At 42.2% G+C, this 25198-nt stretch overlaps 1 long non-coding RNA gene across 6 annotated transcripts in view; it reads left to right on the forward strand.

Annotated features, from left to right (window-relative positions):
* LOC122541309 overlaps nt 1–25198 on the forward strand; it is a 68842-nt gene that overhangs the window by 6311 nt on the left and 37333 nt on the right. For 4 of the 6 annotated variants that reach the window (XR_006309561.1, XR_006309560.1, XR_006309562.1 and 1 more), the window contains exons 3-5: nt 7830–7926; nt 10134–10375; nt 20844–20890. This is a non-coding gene — a long non-coding RNA (uncharacterized LOC122541309). Of the gene's footprint in view, nt 1–7829; nt 7927–8996; nt 9192–10133; nt 10376–20843; nt 20891–25198 lie in introns of those variants that run through there. The other 2 variants (XR_006309565.1, XR_006309563.1) reach the window with 2 other exon arrangements.

The following is a 25198-nucleotide window of genomic DNA, read 5'->3' on the forward strand; positions in this document are numbered from 1 at the left end:
GTGTTGGGGCCGCAGCTGTTCACTTTATATATTAATGATCTGGATGAAGGGACTGGGGGCATTCTAGCGAAGTTTGCCGATGATATGAAGTTAGGTGGACAGGCAGGTAGTACTGAGGAAGTGGGGAGGCTACAGAAGGATCTAGACAGGTTGTGAGAGTGGTCCAGGAAATGGCTGATGGAATTCAATGTGAGCAAATGCGAGGTCTTGCACTTTGGAAAAAAGAATACAAGCATGGACTACTTTCTAAACGGTGAGAAAATTCATAAAGCCAAAGTACAAAGGGATCTGGGAGTGCTAGTCGAGGATTCTCTAAAGGTAAACATGCAGGTTGAATCCGTGATTAAGAAAGCAAATGCAATGTTGTCATTTATCTCAAGAGGGTTGGAATATAAAAGCACCGTTGTGCTACTGAGACTTTATAAAGCTCTGGTTAGGCCCCATTTGGAGTACTGTGTCCAGCTTTGGTCCCCACACCTCAGGAAGGACATACTGGCACTGGAACGTGTCCAGCGGAGATTCACACGGATGATCCCTGGAATGACAGGTCTAACATATGAGGAACGGAGATTCACAAGGATGATCCCTGGAATGGTAGGTTTAACATACGAGGAACGGCTGAGGATCCTGGGATTGTATTCATTGGTGTTTAGAAGATTGAGGAGAGATCTAATAGAAACTTACAAGATAATACATGGCTTGGAAAGGGTGGACGCTAGGAAATTGTTTCCGTTATATGAGGAGACTAGGACCCATGGACACAGCCTTAGAATTAGAGGGGGTAAATTCAGAACAGAAATGCGGAGACATTTCTTCAGCTAGAGAGTAGTGGGCCTGTGGAATTCATTGCCGCAGAGTGCAGTGGAGGCCGGGATGCTAAATGTCTTCAAGGCAGAGATTGATAAATTCATGATGTCACAAGGAATTAAGGGCTACGGGGAGAATGTGGGTAAGTGGAGTTGAAATGCCCATCAGCCATGATTGAATGGCAGAGTGGATTCGATGGGCCGAATGGCCTTACTTCCACTCCTATGTCCTATGGTCTTATGGAGATCTCAGTTATCTGTAAGAATAATAGGGTGGTTATGGTCAGGGATTTTAACTTTCCAAACTTAGACTGGGATTGCCATAGTGTTAAGGGTTTAGATGGAGAGGAAATTAAGTGTGGAAAAGAAAAAAATCTGATTCAGTATGTGGATATACCTACGTGAGAAGTTGCAAAACTTGACCTACTCTTGGGAAATATGGTAGGGCAGGTGACTGAGGGGTCAGTGGGGAGCACTTTGGGGCCAGTGACCATAATTCTATTAGTTTTAAGATAGTAATGGAAATGGATAGACCAGATCTAAAAGTTGAAATTCTGAATTGGAGAAAGGCCAATTTTGATGGTATTTGGCAAGAACTTTCAAAAACTGATTGAGGGTAAATGTTCTCATGTAAAGGGATGCCTGGAAAATGGGAAGCCTTCAGAAATGAAATAACAAGAGTCCAAAGAAAGTATATTCCTGTTAAGGTGAAAGGAAAGGCTGTAGGTGTGGGGAATGCTGGATGACTAGAGAAATTGAGGGTTTGGTTAAGAAAAAGAAGGAAGCATATGTCAGGTAAAGACAGGATAGATCGAGTGAATCCTTAGAAGAGTATAAAGTCAATAGGTATATACTTAAGTGGGAAATCAGGAGGGCGAAAAGGGGACATGAGATAGCTTTGGCAAATAGAGTTAAGGAGAATCCAAAGGGTTTTTACAAATACATTTCGGACAAAAGAGTAACTAGGGAGAGAATAGGGCCCCTCAAACATCAGCAAGGCAGCCTTTGTGTGGAGCCAAAGGAGATGGGGGAGATACTAAACAAGTATTTTGCATCATTATTTACTGTAGAAAAGGACATGGAAGATTTAGAATGTTGGGAAATAGATGGTGACATCTTGCAAATTGTCCAGATTACAGAGGAGGAAGTGCTGGATGCCTTGAAATGCATAAACGTGGATAAATCTCCAGGACCTGATCAGGTGTACCCTAGAACTCTGTGGGAAACGAGGGAAGTGATTGCTGGCCCTCTTATTGAAATATTTGTATCATCGGTAGGTGCTGGAAGACTGGAGGTTGGCTAAGGTGGTGCCACTGTTTAAGAAAGGTGGTAAGGAGAAGCCAGTGAACTATAGACCAGGGAGCCTGATGTCGGTGGTGGGCAAGTTGTTGGAGGGAATCCTGAGGAACAGGATGTACATGTATTTGGAAAGGCAAGGGCTGATTAAGGATAGTCAGCATGGCTTTGTGCATGGGAAATCATATCTCACAAAATTGAGTGAGTTTGTTGAAGAAGTAACAAAGAGGACTGATGAGGGCAGTGTGGTAGATATGATCTATATGGACTTCACTAAGGTGTTCGACAAGGTTCCCATGAGAGACTGGTTGGCAAGGTTAGATCTCATGAAATACAGGGAAAACTAACCATTTGGATACAGAACTGGCTCAAAGGTCGAAGATAGTGGGTGGTGGTGGAGGGTTGTTTTTCAGACTGGAGGCCTGTGACCAATGGAGTGCCACAAGGATTGGTGCAGGGTCCATTACTTTTCGCCATTTATATAAATGGTTTGGATGTGAGCATAAGAGGCATAATTAGTAAGTTTGCAGATGACACCAAAATTGGAGGTGTAGTGGATAGCGAAGAAGGTTACCTCAGATTACAACAGGATCTTGATCAGATGGGCCATTGGGCTGAGAAGTGGCAGATGGAGTTTAACTCAGATAAGTGCAAGGTGCTGCATTTTGGGAAAGCAAATCTTAGCAGGACTTGTACACTTAATGGTAAGGTCCTGGGGAGTGTTGCTGAACAAAGAGACCTTGGAGTGCAGGCTCATAGCTCCTTGAAAGGAGAGTCGCAGGTAGATAGGATAGTGAAGAAGGCGTTAGGTATGTTTTCTTTTATTGGTCAGAGTATTGAGTAAAGGAATTGGGAGGTCATTTTACGGCTGTACAGGACATTGGTTAGGCCACTGTTGGAATATTGCGTGGATTCTGGTCTCCTTCCTATCGGAAAGATGTTGTGAAACCAGAGTATTGAGTAAAGGAATTGGGAGGTCATGTTGTAGCTGTACAGGATTTGGTGAGGCCACTGTTGGAATATTGCGTGGATTCTGGTCTCCTTCCTATCGGAAAGATGTTGTGAAACTTGAAAGGGTTCAGAAAAGATTTACAAAGATGTTGGCAAGGTTGGAGGATTTGAGCTATAGGGAGAAGCTGAACGGGTTGGGGCTGTTTTCCCTGGAGCGTCGGAGGCTGAGGGGTGACCTTATAGAGGTTTACAAAATAATGAGTGGCATGGATAGGATAAATAGACAAAGTCTTTTCCCTGGGGTCGGGGAGTCCAGCACTAGATGGCATAAGTTTAGGGTGAGAGAGGAAAGATATAAAAGAGACCTCAGGGACACCTTATTCGTACAGAGAGTGGTATGTGTACGGAATGAACTGCCAGAGGAAGTGGTGGAGGCGAGTACAATTGCATTTGGATGGGTATATAAATAGGAATGGTTTGGAGGGATATGTACTGGGTGCTGGCAGGTGGGACTAGTTTGGGTTGGGATATCTGGTCAGCATGGGATGGGTTGGACCGAAGGGTCTGTTTCTGTGCTGTACATCTGTATTCCTCTCTGATTCTGTTCGTAAAACATTCTTTCCCTGTGTTAGCTTACATCTTGACCACTGTTTTCTCTTTTAAATCTGTCCCCTTTCCTGCAAAAATTGACATTGTCGTCTCTCCTGTCCTGCAAAAAAACCATTAATTCTTCTGCCCCTGAAAACTACAACCTGACTCCAACCTTTCTGTGCTCTCCAAAATGCTTGAATGTGTTGCAACTTCCCACACCTGTGTCCATCTTACCCTGGATTGTGTCTGAAGTACTCAGGTTTCCGCCTCTGCTACAGTAATTAAACGGCCTTTTTACAAAACCATTAATGACTGCGTTAGTGGCTGTGAAAATTACGTTTGAACACTTTAGTATTGTGAAGGACTGGTATTAGTCTTGGGTGTTAAGATGATGCATGGGATATCTGCCTTTAATAATCAAAGCTTTGAATTCAAGAGCAAGGTGGTTATATAATGGAGCTGTGTACAGTATAATATTATTTAGGCCCAAACTGGACTGCTGTACACAGTAATTGTTGCCACACTTTTGGAAGGTTGTAATTTGCACTCAAAAAGGTGCAGAGGAGATTGACTGGCATGTTCCTGGACTGGAGTGATTCAGCTATGCAGGAGGACTACATTAGAACAGAGAAGACTGAGGAGGCACATGATTGATGTGTATAAAATTATAAATGACATAGATCAGATCGTCAGGAGAAACTTTTCTCATTAATAGAGGTGTCAATAATCAGAAGCACGGTTTTAAAATAAGGAACAGGAAGTCTCGAGAAAATTTGAAACAAGGTTTGAACCTTATGGCGCTGGGTACCTGAAATTCAACACAAAAAATGATTGGGGCGAGAGCCCTCAAAAAAATTCGATAAGTATTTAAATTCACTTGAAATGACATAGCATGCAACGCTATGGCCTAAGTGCTGGAAAATGTGATTAGAACAGATTGAGGCTTGAGTCAGAGTGGACACAATGGGCTGGAGAAGCCTTCTGTGCTGTAACAGTTCTGTCTCACCATTAACTATAGGTTCTCATCTTTCTCGACCTCAATACAAGCTTTAGTGAACTTGTTCGCAGCATCTTCCTCCAAGATCGTTCTGCTACTCTGCAGCTGGATACAATTGTACTCGTTTTGTTCCGTTCTCATCTATCTAACCATATCTGGAGAAGCACTGCTGTGTTCTGGAGACATAAAGCACTTGCTAGCCAGAACACTGATCCTTAACCTTCAATCATTAATAAAGTGATGGAAAAGGTCATCAACTGTGCTATCTCACAGCACTTGCTTGACAATAACCTTCTCACCAACATTCAGTTTGGATTCAGCTAGGATTACTCATTTCCTGACCTCAATTTTACTAGAAATATTAAGAAAGGTGGTCAGAAAAACTATAGACTGGTGAGCTTGACATCAGTGCTGGGCAAGTTGTTGGATGGAATGCTGAGGAACATGATTTACATGTATTTGGAAAGGCAAGGACTGATTAGGGATAGTCAACATGGTTTTGTGCATAGGAAATTGTGTCTCACTAATTTGATTGTGTTGTTTTGGAAAAGTAACAAAGAAGATTGAATGATATGGACATCAATAAGACATTCAACACAGTTCCTCATGGTAGACTGGTTAGTAAGGTTATATCACATAGGAGGACTACCCATTAGGGTACAGAACTGGCTTGAAGGTAGAATACAGATGGTGGTGGTAGAGGGTTGCCTTTCAGATTGGATGTCTGTGATCAGCAATGTGCTATAAAGATCAGTGCTGGGCACACTGCTTTTTGTAATTTATCTAAATTATTTGGATCTGAACATGGTTAGTAAGTTTGTAGATGACACCAAAGTTGGAGGTGTAGTAGACAACGAAGAAGTTTACCTCCGAGTACAATGGCCCATCTGATCAAGATCCCGATGAGCTGAAGTGTGGCAGATGGAGTTTAATTTAAATAAATGTGAGGTGCTGCATTTTGCAAACTCAAATCAGAGCAGGACGTATGTACTTAGTGTTGTTGAACAAAGAGACCTTGGAGTGCATGTGTATAGTAGAGTCCCAAGTAGATAGGATAGTGAAGAAGGTGTTTGGTATGTTGCCTTTATTGGTCAGTGCATTGAGTATAGAAGTTAGAAGATCTTGTTGTGGCTGTATAGCACATTGGTTAGGCCACTATTGGAATACTGCATACAGTTCTGGTCTCCCTGCAAAAGCAGGGATGTTGTGAAACTTGAAAGATTTACAGAAAAGATTTACAAATTTGTTACCAGGATTAGAGGGTTTGAGCTATAAGGAGAGGCTGAATAGCCTGGGGCAATTTTCCCTGCAGCGTCGGAGGTTCGTAAAATCACAAGGGGCATGGAGAGGGTGAATAGCCAAGGACTTTTCCCCAGGGTAAGGGAGTCCAAATCTAAACAGCATAGGTTTAAGGTGCGAGGGGGAAGATACAAAAGGGACCTAAGGGGAAATGTTTTCATGCACATGGTGGCACTTGTATTGAATGAACTGCTAGAGGAAGTGGAGGAGGCTGGGACAATTACAATGTTTAATAGATTTCTGGATGGTTTTATGAATAGGAAGGATTTAGAGGGATATAGGCAAAATGCTGGTAAATGGGACTAGATTAATTTAAGATGTCTTGTTGGTATGGTTAGATTGGACCAACGGGTCTGTTTCCATGCTGTACATCTCTAGTTCTAATGCTCACAATGGAGAATCACTGGAAATGTGGATTAGTAGAAAAGGATTGGATTATCAATCCAGGGGGAATTTCATCAACTCAGCCACACTGAGGATTACCCCTTCCCTGTTCTGTGCATGGCAAGGAATTTAATTGCTCGTCCCACTTGCAGACACTAGTATGCTCACTCTGCAGGGATGGTACCTCATCAGTACACAAGAAAGGGTTCATTTGTTCACCATCACTCTGACACTTGGCATTCATGCTGAAGTAGTCGCCTGCTCTGTTTATGAAAGGGTATTTAACCAATCTTCACACAAACCCTGGGGTTTTTCACACCACACCAGACTTTGTCCATATTGAATCGAAGACAGCATTGAGATTAGTAACCTTGGCTGAATTCAAAAATAAGCATCAGTGAGCAAGTTATTGCTGTGTAAATATTCTACAAGAGCATTATTGATGATACCTTTTGTTACTTTGCTGAAAGTGAAAGTAGAACAACTGGAAGATAGTTGGTCAAATCAGATTTGTCTTGTCCCAGTTTCAGTTTGTTTTCAGCATAGCAGAGCGATTTTCACCCACTCGAACCCTGATTATCATTTGTCTAGCATCTCCTCTTCCCTGGTTTTATTGCACCCTGGTTTATTCACAACAATCACTTTGTCTGCCTGCTCTTCAATATCTCTCTCCGAGCACCTACTCAGTCACTCCATTTGTCCCTCCCACCTCCCCCAGCTTGAATACCACCTTTTCCTAGATGTTGTCAGTTCTGAGGAAGGGTCACTCAAAATATGTTTTCGCTCCACAGCCATGCTGAGTTTCTCCAGCAATTTCTGTTTTTGTGTGTTGCTTTCTGTGTGTGTGTGGGCGGGGTATACCCGAGCAATTTTCGACATCATTTCCCTCTGCTTAGTGAGTTTCTCTGGGGGATCAATGTTAGTGGTGGTGTCTGACTGTAATGTGTCGTAGTGGAGCCTCAGTCTGGCCAGAGTCAGCATAGCAGTTCTGGAGGAGGAATGGGACCACCAAATGGGTTGGCGAATCTGAAGGTGTGGGGGTGGGCCTGCAGACAAGCTATCTTGAATCTGCATAGTACATTCCGGAATGACAAGTCTTGGCTCTATGTTTAAAGGGCACTCAGGCAGCCATTCATTCCCTGCGAGCCACAAGGCATCAGTCGGCCTGCAGCTAAATGTACTTTCACTTTTTCTCAGCCGGCCCACTTATGACAGAATCATTTTGGACTCGAGATGTTAACTCTTTGCACGCAGATCAGCCAGACGTACTGAGTTTCTCGAGCGCTCTGTGTTCATCTCAGAAGCTCAAACACTGTCTGGCTTTGAACTTCCTGGTAACTGATGACAGAATGCTGTTTACCATTATTAATTTTATTTTTGTTTCTGAGACAAACCAATCATTCACCCTCTGGTTGAAAAGTTCAAGCTTCGTTAAAGTAGAATCCAGTAGAATGATTGTTCCTTTTCTTTTCTTTCTGGTTTACTGTTGTTTTCCTATCGCTCAGCGTTTTAATTCCCCAGTCCTGGTTTGGAATAGGGAGAGTGGATTTCCAGAATGTTGCTGATCCTTTTCATCTCCTTGTTTTTCCTGGGTCTCTGCTGGTAAGTACAAAAATAGCTTTCCAATTCCTCCCTCTCTACTGGGGTCACCCAACCACGTGCACGCACTCTATCCATTAGAAACAGATATTTTGGTGAGAGTTTGAAATTGGGATGTTTGATCAGAGCCAAACTGATTTGTTTTTACACTTTGAAGGCAACACAATCTGGCTTGACAAGGTAAATGCTGAGAAGATATTTCCCCTCATGGACGAGTCTAGGACCAGAGGATGTAGTTGTTTTTTATTCTCCCATGGAATGTGAGAGTCATTGACTAGTCAGCATTTATTGTCCATCCCTAGTTGCTCTTGAGAAGGCAGTGGTGAGCTGCCTTCTTCTACTTCAGTGGGTAAACACAATACTGTTAGAGACGGAAATCCGGAATTTTGATCCAGCAACAGTGAATGAATGAGGACATATTTTCAAGTTAGGATGGTGAGTGTACTGAGGGGAACTTGCAGATGGTTTTGTTCATATGTACGCTACCCTGGTCTTTCTGGATGGAAATAGTCGTAGATTTGGAAGGTGCTGTTTAAGGATTATTGTCTCAGGATAAAGGGGTTACAATTTAAGATTGAGTTGAGAAGGCATTTCTTCTGAGTATTGAAAGTCTCTAGAGCTCCTTGCCACAGGGAGATATGAGGGAGGAATAGAGTTTTGTATTGAAGACTGTGATAGATAGAATCAAGAATTGAGGGAAATGGCAAGAAAGTGGGAATGACGAATGTTAGATCGGCCAGATGTCAGATACTGTTGAATGGCAGAGCAACTTATGGGGTCAAATAGTCTACTGCTTTTCCTATTTTTTTATCGAAGACTCCGATGGGCTTTGTGTCCAGGTGTCCTGACAGCAGGATGTAGAAACCCTGAGAACAGAGAAGCTCCAAGCAAACAGAGAATGGTGCAGATGGACAATTTTAATCTTCCTATGATAACAATGCTTTCACTTTAAAAGTTATTTTGTCCTTTTTGTTTTTGAAGAGTGGTTGTAAAGGCAGTCTAGCAGAACCACTGGAGTAAACAACTTGTGAGACCTTGGTTTTCTTTTAACAGTCTGAGTAGGTGTGGCTAGTTCTCTCAAATCAGAATTTCTGGGCTTTGATTTTTGTTCAGCAGTCAAAAGCTGTCTGGGGTCTCAGAAAAATTGTAAGCTTCAGTGAATGATTCCTAGTTGCTACTTCCACTGAAATTTTTCTTGATGTTTTTTCTTCCGGGATTGGAAAGCTGCATGTAAGAACCTGCGTCTGAATTTGCATTTTTGCCAAGGGGTGAGTTTATGGCATGTTACTATAATGCAATAGTCAATTAGTAATGTTCAGTGTATCTATTATTCGGTTAAGTTTTCCAATAGTTAAGTTATTCTAAATTCTTCTTTCTTATGTTTGTATTTTAACTGTAGAATGTGAATAAATTGTGTTTTGCTTAATGTTGAGTAGTTTGAACAGTTGCAACACATCTGGAGCACATGCTTCACATCTACCTTTTAAAATAAGAGAAAGTTAGGGTCTTAATCTTTGAGGGGGTCTGGTTTGGTCTGTAACAATATGAAATTAGAGAAGTCAAATGGCTGCGGATAATCTGTGTTGAACCCATCCCAGGTTCAGAAGTGATGCCCTCACGGTTGAACAGAACAGATTATCTCACACCATCAGCATCTGACTGCCTATATATGAAGAAATTAAAGAGCTCTAAAGGATCGTGTAAATCCGGCAATCCAGATTCACTGACACCATTCCCTTCCTGATTATGGTGATAAACCACAGACCTACCCTTGGGTTGTCCTGAATTCCTAACTCCAAATGTTTTCTGGTCAGAAGGGTCTCTTCATTGTCTTTCTCCAAAAGTTTCCTCAAGTTGGCATTACCTCATTGCTGTTCTAGATTAGTCATGGGTCCAGAATGCCCCATATTATGTTTCCAGGTTAGAGAGTGACCTCATGTATTGAAGTAATTGCTCTATTTGGGACCTAATATCTACCCCACATATACATATATTGGGTTTCTTTCTGTCTATGTTTCCACATTTACTTCTTGAACTGAGAGACTGAAGTCTTCTAATTCTGACCCAATTTTATATGATTTGCTTCTCATATCAGACAGAATTCTGAGAGTGCAAAGATGTGGTGGATTATTGGAGTCACTCTGGGTATGCCTTTGGTTGTGGTCGGTGTGTGCGGTTGATAATCTGCCTCTTTCCTTTTTGTTTTATAGACAGTGTTTCACTGACTGTGCTATACATGGCATTGATGACTTTCCTGACGTGACTAAAATTGCAATGGTGAAAGGAATTCAACTTAATTACATGATACAAAAATCCGTTAAATGATTCTCAGGAGGAAGTTCATGGCAGACGCTTTTGGTGCCGAATGTTGTCACCAATATTGCAAATTCACATTCAAATATATCAAAGGAGAATCTCCACACAATAATGAAGGGGATGAACCAAACATCTGGTAAGATCAGGTTAACTGTTCTGTTGAATGGATGTTAGTTAGATACAATACAGTCAAAAACAATAATACTGCAGACCTCTTATTGGAGAATTCGGGGTTACTGTTGTAAATAAGAGGAGAAGAAGCTTCTTCTCAAGGTAGAGAGTTTTGGAACTCTGTTCCTGAAGAGGTGATGGAAACAGAGTCTTTGCATATTTTTAAGGCATTAAAGTGGATTGAGAATTAAATGTTATCATGGGTAAGCAGAAATGTGGATTTAAGATTGCAATCAGATCAGCCACCATTATATCAATCGTCACGGAAGGCTAATAGGGCCTATCATGGCCTACCCCTGCTTCTTGTAGATATACTCATGTTAGTAATTGTTTACCCCAGCTAGGTTACGGAGCATTATGACTTTTTGAAATGATTCTGGTCAGCTGCAAACCTGAAGCTTGTAGCATTATCAAATTCCTTAGCCTTACTTTGGGCCTCATTGATTAGCATACTATCTTCAAATTAGCTCCTACACACACTGTGCATATGCATCCACTGTCCAGCAGCATCATTTAATGATGCAGCAACCATTTAGAATCATAGAATCTACAGTGTGGAAGCAAGCCTTTGGCCCATCGAGTTCATGCCGACCCTCCGAAGAGCATCCCACCCAGACCCTAACCCTGTAACCTTGCATTTCCCATGATTAATCCACCTAAACACTATGGGCAATTTAGCATGAGCAAGCCACCTAACCTGCATTTCTTTGGAGCACCCAGAGGAAAGTGAACAGACATGGAGAGAATGTGCAAACTCCACACAGACAATTGCCTGAGGGTGAAATTGAACTTGGGTCGCTGGTGCAGTGATAATCACTGAGCTACCGTGCTGCCCTGGATTTCTGGGTTGAAGGTTACTTGGTTTATTACTGGGTTCAGGCCCCTTTAGCCTTCTCTGACAATTACTATTGCAATTAACAAGTGGGCTGAATTTTCTGCTTATTATAAGGATCTCAGAGAGGGAGGGGGGGTGAGAGAGACATTGGCTTAAGATTGTGATCCATTGGCATTATGTGAATGCTGGCAAATTTGCCAAAAGGAAACTAGTTAACATCAAACGTGTTGAGGAGAAAGCTTTAACACGGAAATAATGGTGACTCTTCACTGACGTTTGAATATTATAAAGGTATTGCTGCGATTAAAAGCGGATGAAACTCTCTTCTTTATATTTGTAAAGAGATCATTCCAATTGTTTTTGGTTAGTGAAAGACAGTTTACATTTTTCATTTGCGTATTTAGGGCCCAACTATATTTGTTAGCTTTTCTTGGCTCCGTTGTGCCTGATTTGCATGCAGAGTGATGGTAGCAGTTCATATTCCACACTGGCTTAGATTTTCACGTGCGTTCAAGATTCTCAACCTCGATCTGTCTGAGAGGTGTTAGATTCACTATCAGTTATTTCTCTGAGCCCTTTAGACCTTTGGGGCTGTGGTGACATTTCCTTGATAGTGCCACACAAGTTATATCTGTAATACAACCAGCAATGCATCTAATACTTACTTATTTCAGAAGTAACTTGCTAAATATGAGTATTATGCTGTGATCCGATGCCCCACAAATCAAAAACAGACAAACTACCCATGCATGCTAATTTGGGAACTCACATTTGTAAGCACTGAGGTTATTCATGTGATGTCAAATGCCAATGAAGTAGTGTGCAGATAGATATGTGCAATTTTGACTGGGCTTAGCAATAAGAGAGGGACGCTGAATGTGGGACAGGAAAGCCCCTAGATTAAGAAAGAAATGCAGACCAGAAGACAGAGTTTTGCATGGGGGCGTGGTGACATGTTGAGCCTAGTTATCAGGTGGCCACCTTCCCTTCTCTCTCCTTTCCACACCCTCCACACTCAACCTAGCTCTCTTTTTCCCCAGTGGCTTTCTTTTCCACCCACTGCAGCTCCCCAGCATCTGGCTCTTTCCCCACCTCCCCCAGGCTTCTCTGCAGGATCCCAGTTACAATCCCATTCGTCCCTGCCCTTCACTTCCTGCCCCACAAAAAAAAGACTCTCCTGATCTCTCCCCACCGCGAACTTTTACACATGCACAATTTAGTATATTACATCCTATGCAATATACTAAATTCAGTATGCATTACAAAAGTCCAAAATGCAGGTCAAATTCAACCCAGCCTATTATGACGCCATCACTCTGCTCTTGATCATCAGTGAAGTGGTATCACTAACACTGCTATCAAGCAGCACCTGCTCAGCAATAACCTGCTCAGTGATGCCCAGTTTGGGTTCTGCCAGGGCCACTCAGCTCTTGACCTCATTACAGCCTTGTTTCAAACGTGACCAAAAGAGCTGAATTCTGGAGATGAGGTAATCATGAGAGCCCTTGAAATCAAGTCCACCCTCGACCAAGTGTGGTATCAAGGAGCCTGAGCAAGACTGCATCCTATAGGAATCAGGGAAAAGACCCTACTGGTTGGAGTCATTCCTGGCTAAAAAGAAGATGGTTGTGGGTTGTTGGAGGTCAGACATCTCAGCTCCAGAACATCATCTCTGCAGGAGTTCCTCATGGTAGTGTCCCATGCCAATCACTTTCAGCTGCTTCAATTACTTTCTCCCCACCTTAAGGTCAGTTGTAGGAATGATTGTAGAATGTACAGCACTATTCGCAACACCTCAGATACTGAAGCAGTCCATATTCAAATGTAGCAATACCTGGAAGATTTCCAGGCCTGGGCTGACAGTTGGTAAGTAACATTTGCACCAGGCAATGACCATCTTCAACAAAAGACAATCTAACCACCATCCTTGCCATTCAATGGCTTTGTCATTACTCAATTCCCACTATCGCCATCCTAGGACTTACCATTGACAAGAAACTCCAGTTGGACGTTTCACAGAAGTATAGTGGTTGCAAGAGCAAGTCAGAGGTTTGGAATACTGCAGTGTGTAACCCTCATCCTGACTCCACAAAGCCTAGCCCCATCTACACTGCACAGTGAGAGGTATAGTGGAATACTCTCCACTTGCTTTTGGAACTGCACAAATCAAATCAAGAGGTTTGACATTATCCAGGACAAAATAGTCCACTTGATTAGAGTCATATCCACAAACAACCACTTCCTCCACCCCGATGCTTAGGAGCAACAGTGTGTATGATCTGCCAGATGCACTGCAGAAATTCACCAAAGATCCTTCAGAAAGCACCTTTCAGTCCTCTGACCTCTGCCATTTAGAAGGCCAGTGGGAATATACATGGGATATGCAGATAGATGGGAACCCCACCACGTGCAGAAGTGCACATAGTGCTCCAACTGTGGCCTAACCAATGTTCTGTCCAGCTCCAACATGACCTCCCTGCTCTTCTCATCTATACCACGACAGATCAAAGCAAGTGTCTTAACTACACTATTGATTTGTCCTGCCACCTTCATGGATCTCTGAACAAGCACTCCAAAATCATCAGGCAGCACCTTCCAAACCCACATCACTTCTGTCTAGAAGAACAAGGGCAGCAGATACAGCAGAACACTCCCATCCACAAGTTCTCCTACAAGCCATGCACCATCCTGAATTGGAAAGATATTTACATTCCTTCATTGTTGCTGAATCAAAATCCTGGAATTCCTCCCTCATGGCACCGTGTATGTACCTGCAGCACATGGATTGCAGCATTTCAAGAAGGCAGCTCACCACCATCTTCTCAAGGGCAACTAGGCACTGACCATAAATGGTCACGACCCATGAACGTATTTAATTATACATCAAATGTGATCACGATGGATCCTACAGATTTCTCAGCCAATCCTTCAGAATTTAAGGTGACGTGCAGTCAGTCAATAAATCCCATTGACTTTCACAAGGGTTTACAATTCTTCACTTTTCTTGGTCTGGTCTTGAAATTTACTGTCAAGCCATTCTATACTTCTAAATTTTTACCCATGTTGTTATTTATTTCCCTTTATTTTATCCATAATATCTGTGCAGAGTTGTCTTGTCCTGTCTTTTCTGGTATGAATGTGTTTTGGGATTAAGGATATACCATTTAATTCAAAACAGTATGATTGTTGATCACCAGTTTTGCCACTTGTTTGAATAATTTGCATTTTTAATAAACTATTGTTTAGCTTTTTGAAGCAACCCAGTGGCAGTCTCTTGTTGTAGGTACAATAGTAAGGGTAAACACCTTGAGCATTTTGGTAAAATGAACATTTACACTTGTACAGTTTATGTGGTGGGAAAGTTAATTACCAGTCAGAGTAATAAGAAAGTTTGGGCCTTAGTGTGGGCATTGGATGCAGATAACATGAAGTTGGATGCTGAGTACTTGTAATGGGACCAGCTTTCTCTTATTATAAAATTAAAATGTTATTTGTTAAATATTAGAAGAGGTATCCCTGAATTGTTTGCAAGATTTAGTTAATTGGCAAAGAAAGGAAAGTTGAGATTTCCTGCATAAGACTACGACATAAGACAGAAATTAGGCCATTCAGCCCATTGAGTCTGCTTCGCCATTCAATCATGGCTGATAAGTTTCTCAATCCCATTCTACTGCTTTCTCCTGTAATTCTTGATCCCTTTGATACTCAAGAACCTGTCTGTCTCCATCTTAAATATACTCAATGACTCAGTCTCCACAGCCCTCTGTGGTAGTGAATTCCATAGATTCACCACTCTCTGGCTGAAGAAGTTTCTCAACGGTCTTCCCTTTTACTCTGGCGCTGTGCCCTCTGGTCCTAGCCTCTCCTACCAATGAAAACATCTGCCCAACAACTCTGTCCAGGCCATTCTGTATTCTGTATATTTCAATTAGATTCCCCTTCATCCTTCTAAACTCGATCAAGTATAGACACAGAGTCCTGAAACATTCCTCAAATGTAAAGCTTTGTATTCCTGGGGCAATTTCTGTGAACATCCTTTGAACATGCTGTAGGGCCAGTACATCCTTCCTGAGATATGGGGCCCAAAACTGCGCACAATACTCTAAACCTGACAACAGCCTTATAGAGCCTCAGAACTGCATCCCTGCTTTTATATGCAAGTCGTCTCAAAATAAGTGCCATCATTGCATTTGCCTTTCTAACTACTGACTCAACCTGCAAGTTTACCTTGAGAAAATCCTGGACTAGAACTCCCAAGTCTCTTTGCATTTAAGACTTCTGAACTTTCTCCCCATTTAGAAAATAGTCCAAGCCTCAAATCTTCCTACCAAAATGCATGACCTCACACTTTCCCATGGTGTACTCCATCTGCCATTTCTTTGCCCACTCTTCTAACCTGTCTTAATCTTTCTGCAGTCTTCCTGCCTCCTCAATGCTGCCTTTCCCTCCACCTGTCTTTGTATTGTCTGCAAACGTAGCCAGAGTGCTCTCAGTTCCTTTATCTAGGTCGTTCATGCATGCAGTGAAAAGTTGTGGTCCCAACACTGAGCCTTGAAGAACACCACTTGTCACTGGCTTCCATCCTGAGAATAACCCTTTTATCCCAACTCTCTGCTTCCTGCCAGATAGCCAAGCTTCTATCCATGCATGCACTTTGTCTCTAACACCATGGACCCATATCTTACTCAGTCGTCTGCTGTGTGGCACCTTGTCAAAGGCCTTCTTGAAGTCCAGGTAGATAACAATCATTAGCTCTCCTTGGTCTAACCTGTTTGTTACTTCCTGAAAGAATTCCAGCAAATTTGTCAGGCATGACCTCCCCTTGATGAAACCATGCTGACTTTGCCCTATTTTACCACACACCTCCGAGTATTCAGAAATCTCACCCTTCACAATGCCTTCCAAGATCTTACCCATGACTGAGGTTCAGCTGATCGGTCTGTAATTTTCCTTCTTTTGCCTTTAACCCCTTTTTTAAAAAGGGTGACATGTTAGCAAATATCCAGTCCTCTGGGACTCTCCATGATTCTAGCGATTTCTGGAAGATCACCACGAACAGCTCCATTCTCTCTTCAGCTATCTCCTTTAGAACTCTGGTATGTAGTTCATCTAGCCGAGGTGATTTGTCCACTTTCAGGCCATTCAGTTTTTCTAGCATTTTCGCCTTGGTGATGGCCACCATACTGAGCTCCATCCCTCACTCTCTTGAATTTTTGGGATATTGCTCGTGCCTTCCATCATGAAGACTGACACCAAATAACTTTTCAGTTCCTCAGCCTTTTCCTTGTACCCCAAGACTATCTCTCCAGCATCATTTTCCAGCGGCCCAAAGCCCACTTTTGCATCTCATTTGACCTTTATATATGTGAAGAAACTCTTATAGTTTTTCTTTATATTATTGGTTAGCTTATCCTCATATTTCATCTACTTCCTCCATATTTCTTTTTTTTGCCACCCTTTGTTGGTCTTTTTAAGCTTCTCAATCCTATGGTTTCCCACTGTCGTTCGCCACATTATATGCTTTCTCTTTTGCTTTTATGCTATCCCTGACTTGCCTAGTCAGCCATGGTTGCCTCATCCTCCCTGTACCATGCTGCTTTTTCCTTGGGATGAATCTCTGCTGTGGCTCTCAAATTACTCCCAGAAACTCCTGCCATTGCTGTTACACTGTCTTTCTTGCTAGGCTCCTCTTCCATTCAGGAGGGAGAAAGTGAGGATTGCAGAAGCTGGAGATCAGACTCTAGACTGTGGTGCTGGAAAGGCACAGCCAGTCAGGCAGCATCCGAGGAGCAAGAGAATTGACGTTTCAGGTATAAGCCCTTCATCAGGAATCTTGATGAAGTGCTTATGCTCGAAACGTCGATTTTCCTCTGCCTTTTTTCAGCTGTAACACTGTTACCTCTGATTTTGTCTTCACCCTCTCAAATTACAGTGTAAGTTCAATCATATTATTATCACTGCCTCCTCGGGTTTCCTTCATCTTAAACTTCTTTATCAAGTCTGCCTCATTGCACAATACTAACTCCTGTATTGCCTGTTCCCTAGGGGGTTCCACCACAAGCTGCTTCAAAAAACCATCTTGTAAACATTCCATAAATTTCTTTTCTTGCAATCCATTACTAACCTAATTTTCCCAGGCAACCTGCATGTTGGAATCCACTATGATCACTGTAACTTTGCCTTTCCTATACATGTTTTCTATCCCCTATTATATCTTGCAGTCCAGCTCCTGACGACTGTTTGGAGGCCTATACATAACTTCAACTATGTTTATTTTTTTCCCTTTGCAGTTCCTCAATTCTACCCACATGGATTATACATCATCTGACCCTACTTCTTTTCTTAGTATTGATTTAATTTCATTTCTTACAATAAGGAAACCCTTACCTCCTCAGCCCGAAATGTTGATTCTCCTGTTCCTGGGATGCTGCCTGACCTGCTATGGTTTTCCATACACTCTGTCATTTTTTGTGTCTTTGCTGGAGATTTTAATAACCTCTCCTGAGTTCTGCACTCCTCCCTCCTCTTTTAATTCAGGTTTTCTAGTTTCCCCTATAACTGAACCATGCATGCCCAATCTAGTTTAAAGCCCTGTCCACAGCCCTGGTTATGCGATTCACTAGGACACTAGTCCCAGCATGGTTCAGATGAAGACTGTCCCATCAAAACAGGTCCCTTCTTCCTCAGTACTGGTGCCAGTGTCACATGAAGCCAAGAAGGCAGAGATGATTGAAATATTGCCACAGCATTTAGGACTTATGGAAATGGAAGAAAGACCAGGTACTGTTCGAAGGAAATGATGTAAATGGAAGTGAAAAGGCATGAATTTTAACTTTAGAAAGAGGACACAAAGAAAACAAGAGAGAGGCTTGAATTAGAATTGCAAAGGGGTTAAAAGGAAAGGGAGTGACTGTCAGTTTAAACTGGTGCCATTGAGAAAAGAGACTTCAGATGCCGAGGAAGATTCTAATGAGAAAAGCTTAAACATAACCTAAAGCCCAATAAGGGAAAGTTTAAATTTGTACAATTCCTATCTAAATTTCAGAAAAGAGATGTGGAGGCATTCCTTATACTGTTTGGAAAAAGTACTCAGTGGCTGAAGGTAAACTTGGATACTGACCAAGCAGAGCAGATGAACAGATAGAGCTCATCCTTTTGTTTTTCAATGGATAATTACACAGTTTTGAAAAATTATGTTATTCTTGGTCTATTTAAGTTCCTGAAGCGTACATGTTGAAGTTTTGAAACTTAAGGAAACACATTGAGCAGATCCAAATTCAATTTGAAAGAGTAAAGCCAAGGAATATTTGACTGTGGTCTATCGATATTAAAAGGTAAAGTTCTCAAGGCAATGAAATTCCGATGGAAGTTATCCAGTCAGGTGAATTGAAAAATCCACTACTGCCAGTACTTAGAGTTTACATTGAATACTGGTAGGTTGCTGCAACTAAGCAGGCAGTGAGCTAGCTGACTCTTATGAGGTGATCGTTAAATCTAGACTATTTTCCTGCTGTCATGTCAGCCATTATCAAATGGCGGAGCAGACTTGATGGGCTGAATGGCCTAATTCTGCTCCCCTATCTTATGGTCTCCCACTCCATAAAACCGAAAAGGGTAAAAGGAAAATAAAAGGAAGGCATGTAGCCAGGGCAAAGAAGGGGCAATTGGGAACGACCCAGCAATGTTTCCTCAAACTTTAAATTAAGGTGCTCAGGGTGAAATTGAGAATCAAAGGTCAAAGTGTTTCCATTGTGACAAAGTGTGACACCTTCATTCAGAATGTTGAAATTTGTGGGTATGTATTAAAAGGCCTTGTTGAAGTAGGAATGTGTCCAAGGAAGGGGCTTACAGAAGAAAACCTGTGGGTCAAATTATAATCTTAACTCCAGTTATGAGATTGAATGTAAACACTGCAGAGAGGTGGAGAGGTGAATAAAGTAGCTGAGAAATGTTTGTTAAGTCGTCTTTATTGAGGCTCAACAAACAGATTCGGAGTTGGGCACTTTCACACAATCAGTCCACACTGAAGCTAAGGGCAAACGAGATCTATAGATTGATTGTTCAAAATATGGAATTCTGTTGAGAAAGTGGAAAAGTTCTAAGAGACCTGAAGACAAATAATAGATGGTTGTTCATCAGGTAGTGGTTTTTGCCTGGGTATTGTTTAGACCTATATTGTGAATGGCACGTGAAATTTCTGTTGCTGGAGTTCACAGTGACATCACAGCCAAAGTAACTCTGAATGAAGTTTATCAACTGTGCATCAGATGCTGCTGACAATGAATTTGATGGTTCTAAAACGCTTTGACGGTGGTTGAGTTAGGTTGCATTGTGTTGTGTTTTGTTGTATTAGTTGTGGGTATGTTCTCTGGGCTGGGAAGTTGATTTGCAGAGGTTTTGTCCCATCTCGGTGACATCTTCAGCACTTTGCAGGCTTCTGTGAAACGCTGCTGTACCGTGTCTTCTAGAATTTATTTTGTTCTATTTCTGCTGCTTTCGGTTGTTGGTTCCAGTTATTCATTGTAGTGGCTGGTATATTGGGCTGAAAAATGTGTTGCTGGAAAAGGGCAGCAGGTCAGGCAGCATCAAAGGAGCAGGCAAATCGACGTTTCGAGCATAAGCCCTTCTTCAGGAATTGATGCTGCCTGACCTGTTGCACTTTTCCAGCAACACATTTTTCAGCTCTGATCTCCAGCATCTGCAGTCCCCACTTTCTCCTAGCTGGTATATTGGGTCCAGGTCAATGTGCTTGTTGGTGGAATCTGTGGATGAGTGCCAAGCTTCTTGAAATTCTCTGGCTGTCTTCTGTTTAGCTTGTCCCATGATTGTTATATTGTCCAAGTCGAATTTGTGGTCCCTGTCATCTGTATGTATGGCTACTAGGAACAGCTGGTCATGGCGTTTAGTGGCTAATTGCTGTTCGCGGATGTGGATTGCTTGTTATCTGTTATCTGTCCTACATTGTGTTTTGTGCAGCCTTTTCATGGAATCTCGTAAATTACTTTAATCTTGCACGTGATGGGTATCGGGTCTTTTGTCCTGGTAAGTGTCTGAGTGTGTCTTGTCGGTTTATGGGTTATCATGAATCCCAGTGGTCGAAGAAGGCTGGCTGTCAGTTCTGAGATGTTTTTTATATGAGGTAGAGTGGCTAGTGTGTTAAGTCGTGGCATGTCTTGGTCGAGTTGTTTGTCTATTAGGCATCTGCGGATGAAGTTGCAGGGCTATCCATTTTTGATGAAGACTCTGTAGAGGTGAACCTACCCACAACCATGATAACCAGCACCCAAGCTACAAATGTTTACACAAATGTTGTGTTGTATCTTTGTATTGTTAGTTCATTCAGTAAACCCCACCACACTTAATTTGAAATGAATTATCAGATTATGTTTGTTTCTTATATTTTAAAATCATGATCACTGACATTTTAAACTCTATTCTTAAGCCATCTTTCAAAAGTTTATAGGCTTCAAAAGTTGATTTGTATGTCTTGATCTGCTGTATTCATTTAATACTCTCCATTCCAACGCACTTGCTTTGGTCTCATTCTCTAATAATGGGTTATTCCCCATTCTACTTAATATTTATTTTGTTTCTACAGATTCACCAATGGTGACCTAAACAGCAGCTTGCAGTAAGTGACTGAAGGTATAGCTTGTTTCACAATTACATTTATTGAAAAAAGTAAAAAGAACTTGGTGAGGTTTGACTTAATTAAGGAAAGCCAGCTAGATTAGTAAAATACAGATCATCACTGACCATTTCAATTCAACTTTCAGATGAAATAACGGGTAAATTTGATGAAGGGAAAGGAATGGAGAGGATTTTAAGAAACACTTGAAAAGGTACCATTCAAAAATACCAACAAAATTTAGACTTGTGAAATAGGAAGGCCAGTGTCACCTTGGATAGAAAATTATTTTCAGTATTTCTCAGACTTGATGATAGTGGTGCTCCCCAAAGATCAGTAACTCAACTGTCACTCATGTAGTTTATAAATCTCTCTCCTCTCACCTTAAAAATGTGCCTCCAAGTCTTGAAATCCCCCATCCTACGGAAAAGACAACTACCATTAACACTCTATTAAATTTCATTTGCCACTTGGCTAGCCATTAACCCGTCTCTGTCCTATTGCAGTTAGTTTGTATAATCGTTAACGCTTTGATCGCTTCTCCAAGTTTTGCGTAGTGGGAAATGTAAAAATTTGCCACTGACGCAAAACTTGGAGAAGCGATCAAAGCGGTAACAATTATACAATCTAACTGCAATAGAACATAGACGAGTTAATGACTAGCCAAGTGGCAAATGAAATTTAATAGAGTGTTAATGGTAGTTGTCTTTTCCGTCGGATGGGGGATTTTAAGACTTGGAGGCACATTTTTAAGGTGAGAGGAGAGAGATTTAAAAACTACATGAGTGACAAATACAGTACTTTACAGAGGGTGCTTCACCTGTAGAATGAACGTCCTGAGGAAGTGGTGAATGTGGGTACAATTACAACATTTAAAAAACATTTGGATAAGTACATGAATAAGAAGGGGATATGGACCAGGATTATGTTCGGAATGGACTGGTTGAATCGAAGGGCCTGTTTCCATGCTGTATGACTCTAAGTATGAGTTGACACACTTGGCAGAACAGATATGGAGAGAAAATGTAAATGTAATGGCATAATTTTGAGCAGAATACAGGGTATATTGGGGCAGCATGGTGGCTCAGTGGTTAGCACTGCTGCCTCACAGAGCCAGGGATCCGGCTTCGATTCCAGCCTTGGCTAACTGTCCGTGTGGAGTTTGCACATTCTCCCCGTGTCTGCATGGGTTTCCTTTGCGTGCTCCAGTTTCCTCCCATAGCCAAAGATATGCAGGTCTTTGCGTGCTCCAGTTTCCTCCCATAGCCAAAGATATGCAGGTCAGGTGAATTGTCTGTGCTAAATTGCCCATAGTGTTAGGTGCATTAGTCAGAGGGAAATGGTTCTGGGTGGGTTACTCTTCAGAGGGTTGGTGTGGACTTGTTGGGCCAAAGGGCCTGTTTCCACACTGTAGGGAATCTTAAAAATAAAAGTCTGAATAACAGATCTGGGAGTGCATATGCATTGAATCTTGATGTAAGCAGGCTAAACAGAGAGTGGTGAGCAAAGCATGTGAAAACTTGGTTGTCATAAATATAGTTAAAAATCCCAAAACACCAGGCTATAGTCTTACCGATTTATTTGGAGGCACTTGCTTTCGAAGCGCTGCTTCTTCATCAGGTGGTTGTGAAGCAGGACCGTAAGACACAGAATTTATAGCAAAAGATTACAGTGTCATGCATTGGTCACTCATTTAAAATAGAGATTAGACATTTTTTTCAGAGGGTCATCAGTCTTTAGAACTCTGATAAAGTAGTTATAGCAGAATAATTGAATTTGAAGTAGTGTCCATGAATATTTTTAAGGCAGAGGTATGTAGGTAGGTAGATTCTCTCTAAATGATAGAATGAAATATTATCATTGGTAAGTAGGAATGTGAATTTGAGTTGCAGTTGAATTAGTCACTATCTTATTGAGTGTCAGGGCAGCCATAATAGGCAGAATGGCCTACCCCTGCTCCAGTTCAAGTGTCACAACTGGAATGTAGCTTCCATAAGTGATCACCATTCTTTGAAGAAACTGAGGGGCCTTGAGATTGCAGAGGAGATTTGCAAGAATGGTTCTAGAGATGAAAGACTTTATCCTTAAGTTTAAATTCGAGAAGCTGGGCTAGTTCTCTTTGGAACAGTGGAGACTGAGGGGAGCTTTGACAGAGGTGCACAAGATTGTTATAATTTGGAAATGCTGGTGTTGGACTGGGGTGAACAAAGTTAAAGGTCACACAGCACCAGGTTAGTGACCAACTGGAAGCACACTAGCTTTCGGAGCATCGGTCCTTCATCAGGTGATAGTGGAAGACTCAATCCTAAGACATAGAATTTATAGCAAAAATTTACAGTGTGATGTAACTGAAATTATACATTGAAAAATACCTAGATTGTCTGTTGAGTCTTTCATCTGTTTGAATACTATGATAGTTTCACTTCTTTCATGTGTAAATCACAAAACCTTTTTTTAAAAGTTGCATTCTCAGGTTAGCTGTAACAATGGGTGATAGCTAGACAATATGTTGAAGGTAAAAACAATGACTGCAGAGGCTGGAAACCAGATTCTGGATCAGTGGTGCTGGAAGAGCACAGCAATTCAGGCAGCATCCGAGGACAGGCAAGTGGGGGGCTGTGAGTGAGAATGTATATGTGTGTGCATGAGTGTAGAGTGGTCTAAGTCTCTGAGAGGATGCCTGTGTCAGTGTGGGGGTGTGTGTGTCTGTGTATATGTGTGTATGTGTGTGTATAGGAGTGCCTGTGTGTGTGTAGTGCAATGGTGGTCACCTGACACGGAGGAGTTCATCAGATGAATGAGACTCCGGGAATTCTTTCAAGGTGCCGGCAGTGATCCCAATGAGCCCACTAATGAACTGGAACAGTCATCGCAGGGGTCTGTAGAGGAGCGACCAAAGAAGGTGTCAACTTGGACCCCACCGGAGGGCCGCTGCCCTGGGCTTGACATGTATACTCAAACCGTCAGGAAATATATAAATGCTAGATTCATCAGCCATACCCACAAGGTAGAGCAAAACATCACCCATTCACAAAGCAATGCCATCCAGGCTCTCAAAACCAATCACAATATTGTAATCAAATCAGCCGATAAAGGAGGAGCCATTATCAATCAGAATAGAACAGACTACTGCAAGGAAGTGTACCAACAGCTGAACAACCAGGAACACTACAGGCAACTACTAGCTGATTCGACCAAAGAATACACCCGTAAATTGAACATATTGATCAGGACTTTGGATCTAGTCCTTCAGAGTTCCCTACATGCCCTCATCCCACGTACTTCTCGTGTAGGCGACTTCTACTGCCTTCCAAAGGTACACAAAGCCAACACACCAGGATGTCCCATCATGTCGGGCAATGGACCCTGTGTGAGAATCTCTCCGGCAATGTGGAAGGCATCGTGAAACCTATTGTACGGGGGATCTCCAGCTTCTGTCGCGACACTACGGATTTCTTACAGAAACTCAGCACCCATGGACCAGTCAAAGCGGGAACATTCCTCATCAATGGATGATTTAGCACTCTACACCAGCATCCCCCACAATGATGGCATCACGGAAACAGCCTCAGTACTCAGCATCAAGAACTGCCAATCTCCGAACACCATCCTACAACTCATCTGCTTTATCCTCATCATAACGTCTTCACCTTTGACAACCAGTTCTTCGTCCAGACACATGGAACAGCCATGGGGACCAAATTTGCACCCCAATATGCCAACATTTTTATGCACAGGTTCAAACAAAACTTCTTTTCTATGCAGGACCTCCAACCAACATTATACACCAGGGACATTGACGACATTTTCTTCCTCTGGACCCATGGTGAGGAGTCACTTATAAAACTACACAGTGACGTCAACAAGTTTCATCCCACCATCAAACTTACCATGGACTACTCTCAACTATCCGTCTCATTCTTGGATCTCCATTAAGGATGGGCACCTCAGCACCACACTCTACCGCAAACCCACAAACAAACTCACAGTGCTACACTTCTCCAGCTTCCATACAAAATATATTAAAACAGCCATCCCCTATGGACAAGTCCTACACATACACCAGATCTGCTCAGATGAGGAGGAATGTGATGGGCACCTGGAAGTACTCAGGGATGCCCTCACAAGAACAGGGTACGATGCCCAACTCATCGACCGCCAGTTCCGATGTGCCACAGCAAGGAACCGTAATTACCTCCTCAGGAGACGGACATTGTGCTGCAACCGACAGGATACACTTCGTTGTTCAGCGCTGCCCAGGAGCTGAAAAACGACACCATGTTCTTTGTGACCTGCAACACAATGAGGATGACCACCTCACCAAG

This window comes from Chiloscyllium plagiosum, chromosome 37, assembly GCF_004010195.1.
Source record: "Chiloscyllium plagiosum isolate BGI_BamShark_2017 chromosome 37, ASM401019v2, whole genome shotgun sequence".
In the NCBI taxonomy this organism is placed as follows: domain Eukaryota; kingdom Metazoa; phylum Chordata; class Chondrichthyes; order Orectolobiformes; family Hemiscylliidae; genus Chiloscyllium; species Chiloscyllium plagiosum.